Below are 5,222 nucleotides of genomic sequence, written 5' to 3'. Positions count from 1 at the left end.
AAGAAACATCTATTTTATTGAGCCTGGGTTTCTGTCACAGGCAGTCAAATGCAATTATAACTGATACACTATCTCAAAAAGGAAAGGTTTTTAGGAAAAGTGTTTTACTTTTTATTAGGAGAAGGGAAAAATATCTTCCTTCTGATTTGAAAAGAAATGAGATTTTCTGACAAGTATATAAAAGTGTTTTCAATGTATCTATATGCAAAAAAAGAAAAGAACTTTTCTTTTCTTGGTCTGTGTCTGCCCATAGTGGAGAAAAAGAAATGTAGGAGAGCAAGAGACATAAGCTAACTACTGCCCTCTGACTAAGTGGTTTCAAGATTCTAGATTTACATACTAAACAGCATCTCCTTAAATGCATCTTGACTAGTTCCAGATTTAAGTGGAAATGTTTTAAATTTTAGTCCATTCAATATGATATTGGCTGTGGGTTTGCTATAGATGACTTCTATCAGTTTAAGAAATGTCCCATCTAAGCCTATTTTCTTGCTCTAATCATGAAAGCCTTTTCTGCATCAACTTAGAGAATCATATGGTCTCTGATTTTTATTTTATTTATGTGGTATATTATATTTATAGATTTATGTATGTTGAACCAACCTTGTAACCCTGGTATAAAACCAATTTGATCATGGTGTATAATTTTTTTTTGAAACAGAGTCTCACTACATCACCCTCAGTAGAGTGTTGTGGCATCACAGCTCACAGCAACCTCAAACTCTTGTGCTTAAGTGATTCTCTGGCCTCAGCCTCCCAAGTATCTGGGACTACAGGCACCTGCCACAATATGCAGGTATTTTTTTATTGCAGTTGTCATTGTTGTTCAGCAGGCCCTGGCTGTTGGAACCCACCAGCCTCGGTGTATGTGGCTGGTGCTATAACCACTGCACTATGGGCACTGAGCCCATGGAGTATAATTTTTTTGATGTGTCATTGAATTATTTGCTAGGATCTTATTGAATGCTTTTGCATTGATGTTCAATAGATATTGCTCTGGAGTTTTCTTTCTTTGTTAGGTATTTTTCTGGTTTGGGGATCAAGGTGATATTTGCTTCATAGTGTACATTGGGGAGGATTCCTTCTTTATCCATGTTTTGGAATAGGTTATGTATTATAGGTACTAGTTCCTCTTTGAAGGTTTGGTAGAATTCAGATTTAAAACCATCTAGTTGAGGGGCAGAGGCAAGATGGTAGACTGCAGCCAGCTTTCCACAGAGGCTCCCATCCAGAAGGAGACTTAAAGGACAGAAGTTTAACAAGTAAGCTGATGGTTTGTAGCTGAGCAAAGAGAGAAGATTGAAGAACACACATCAACCTTGCTAAGGTGAGCTGCGACTGCAAAAATACAATCAAAAGGTACAAAATCCACCACCAAGCAGACGGAAGTCCCCTTCCCCACAAGAAGGGTTCACAGTTTACCCTATACAAACAAGTGAGCAGAGTTCAAAGTCCTCCCACTCTATCCCATGGGAGAGACCCCCTAAAAACTGGACCTTCTACCCCTACTAGGGTGCCACGGCACTTTCCTGCCAGGCATAAAACTGTAAAACTGTATAAAACTATATATATACTCTACCTGCAACTCTGAACTCCCAGGATTCCCCTCCACTCTCACCCCAAGGTCTGGAGGTTTGTCACCCATGGAGTCCAGATTCCTGGGCATTTTCTTGAGAGGAGTGGAGGGGAAAGGGCTGGTGCTGGTCTGTGCTGACTCTGTGGCACAGGAGCGAGAAGAGGACGGTCAGCTGAGAGGGAACCATAAAGGAGCTACGGTATCCTGAGTTGTAGAGTGGCAGCCGCAGCAGCAGGAAAGGCTCACATCCCTGAGGCCATTCTGGATAGACATGCTCTGTCTCTCTGGGCAACCAGAGGAAGTAGGGCATTTTCTCTGGTGGCAGCCACTGGCAGAGTGGATTTGGGAAGTTCTGTGAGTAAAGAGAAGCCCTAAGGGTTGTACCGACGTGGGCGGAGCGTTGGGACTAGAATATGTGTAGTTCACAAACTTACAGGGAGGGACTGAACCAGAGGACTGCTTATCTGACCATAATAGCACCCAGCCCTCAGGGGATTATAGCTGAGACAAAGGCAGTAGGCACGCAGAGGCTGTAATTGACACCTGAGTATAAATTCTAATCATTTGCTGCCCAGGGCTGAGTTGTGATTTATCACCTTCAGAAGCATCTGATCTGCAGAGGAATTTAGCTGGGACAGAAATAAATTCTGTGAAGTTACTCTGTCCTGTTCTGCCAGGAACATCAATCAGGTGCAGGGCTGGAACTGAGTGAACTTTCCCAGCCTACATTAAGTACCCAAGCTTGTTAAGCCTCATCTTCCTCTGCCAGACTCAGATCTCCTAGTGACTCAGGCAGTTATAAACCCTGGGAGCATTTGCTCACTGGAGGGAACTGGGTCACAGCTCTGCAGGATTACTAGTGACTGGGTGCAATGTGAGGAAGGAGGCATCAACCTTACCACACTAATTCATTTGCTGGGTGGGTCCCTCTGCCCTCACGGAGCACTGGAGCAAGTCATATTTGAGCTACCAGCAGACCACTCCTATCTAGTTGCTGGAGACTTTTTGAAATCTCCCACCTGAGACTGGTGCCAACTGGGATAATTTATTTGGACAACTTGAACTGGGCCAGTCACCCAAGGACTACCCAAAGTGGCACCCTGGGTGTATGGTTGAGGGAAGGTTTGATTTTCCTTGCCCAATTGTTGTTTGTAGGGGGTGTGGCAACTTAATTGCTGGTATTTCTCCACAGATGAGACTTCAACCAAGTGTAACTGATTCACTAGGGTAGGGCAGAGACCAGCTGAAAATAAGACAGAGCCACTTAGCCCCACCACACCAAGCAGGTCCCCAGTCTCTAAGGCCATAACACTGTATGGGTCCTTGACAAAGCTCAAGGGAAAAACCAAATGGTGTAAAATAATCACAGGGCAGAATCAGTGGAAAAAACTCCAGTAATATGAGTAACCAGAGTAGATCAATACCCCCAAGAAAGGATGTGGCAGATGCAACTGAAGATCCCATTTATAAACTGATGGCTGAGATGTCAGAAATAGAATTCAGAATTTGGACTGCAAATAAGATTAATAGAATAGAGGCAAAGATAGAATTAGAAATCCAAAGAGCATTTCAAAAGTTCACTCAAGAATTCAACGAATTCAAAGACAAAACCACCAAAGATTTTGAAACACTGAGGCAAGAGATTGCAGTCCTCAAAGATCTGAAAAATATGGTAGAATCCCTTGGTAGCAGAATGCAGCAGGCACAAGAAAATATCTCAGACATTGAAGACAAAGCTTTTGAACGTGTCCAAGCATCCAAAGAGGAACAAAAATGAAAAGCAAAAATGGATCATTCTCTCAGAGAGCTCTGGGATAATTTGAAGAAAGCTAATTTCACTTCATAGGAATCCCTGAAGGTGACAAAGTTGCTTCACAAAAGACAGAGGCTCTTCTGTATGAAATTATGAAAGAAAAATTTCCAGATATGCCAAGAGATCCCAAATTCAGATAGCAGACAGCTTCAGAACCTGAGCATGACTCAACCCGAATAAGATATCCCCCAGACAAACCATAACTAACTTCACTAAAGTTAATATGAAAGAGAAAATCCTGAAAGCAGCTAGATGTAAGAAAACCATAACCTACAAGGGGAAGAATATTAAAATGATTGTAGACCTCCCTACTGAAAACTTTCAGGCTAGAAGAGGGTGGTCATCATCTTTTAATCTCCTAAAAAAAAAAATCTTTCAACTCAGGATCCTGTATCCAGCTAAAGGGAGTTTCATCTATGATGGAGAAATTAAATACTTTAATGACATTCACATGTTGAAGAAATTTGCCATAAATAAACCAGCTCTTCAGGATATTCTCAGACCTATCCTCCATAATGACCAGTGTAATCCTCCACAACAAAAGTAAACTCATTCAGAAACTTTTGATCAAATTTCAACTTTCACAGTGGCAAAAGGATTAAAAATGTCCACTGGACTTTCAAAAAACTCGATACCCAAAATTTTACCAGGCTTATCAATATAGACTCAGGGTGAAGGGATGGTCAACTATATTCCAGGCAAATGGAAAGGAGAAAAAAGCAGGTGTTGCAATTTTATTCACAGCTACAATAGGTTTTAAACCAACAAAATTAAGCAAGGACAAGGAAGGCCACTTTATGTTTGTTAAGGGTAATACTCAATATGAGTATTGAGATCTCACTTATCAATATTTATGCACCCAACCAGAATGCACCTCAATTTATAAGAGGCAGTCTAACAGACATGAGCAACTTGATCTCTCTCAGCTTCATCATAGTCAGAGATGGACACTCCTTTAGCAGTGCGGGATAGATCATCCAAAAAGAAGCTTAGCAAAGACATTTTAGATTTAAATTTAACTATTCAACTTTTCGACCTAACAGACATGTACACAACATTTCATCCTAACAAAACTGAATACACATTTTTCTAATCAGTCCACGGAACATATTCCAAAATCAATCACATCTTAGGTCACAAGTCTAATCTCAGCAAATTTAAAAGAATAGAAATCATTTCATACATATTCTTGGACCATCATGGAATAAAAGTTGAACTCAGTAACAACAGGAATCTACAGTCTCATACAAAAACATGGAAGCTAAATAACCTTATGCTGAATGATAGATGGGTCAGAGAAGAGATCAAGAAGGAAATTACAAAATTTTTAGAACAAAACGATGATGAAGATACAAGTTATCAGAACCTCTGGGATACCACAAAGTCAGTCCTAAGAGGGAAATTTATAGCATTGCAAGCGTTCCTCAAGAGAACAGAAAGAGAGGAAGTTAACAACTTAATGGGACATCTCAAGCAACTGGAAAAGGAAGAACATTCCAATCCGAGACCCAGCAGAAGAAAAGAAATAACCAAAATTAGAGAAGAATTCAATGAAATTGAAAACAAAAGGATTATACAACAGATCAATAAATCAAAAAGTTGATTTTTTGAAAAGTCAATAAAATAGATAAACCTTTGGTCAATCTACTAACCAAGAAAAAAAAAAGGGAAAAATCTCTAATCTCATCAATCAGAAACAGTAAAGATGAAATAAAAACAGACCCTTTAGAAATTAAAAAAATCCTTAATGAATATTACAAGAAACTTTATTCCCAGAAATATGACAATCTGAAGGAAATCGACCAATACTTGGAAGCACACCACATCCCAAGA

Source organism: Otolemur garnettii, unplaced genomic scaffold (genome assembly GCF_000181295.1).
Source record: "Otolemur garnettii isolate 467f Iridium unplaced genomic scaffold, OtoGar3 scaffold00219, whole genome shotgun sequence".
In the NCBI taxonomy this organism is placed as follows: domain Eukaryota; kingdom Metazoa; phylum Chordata; class Mammalia; order Primates; family Galagidae; genus Otolemur; species Otolemur garnettii.
This window is presented reverse-complemented; position numbering follows the sequence as displayed.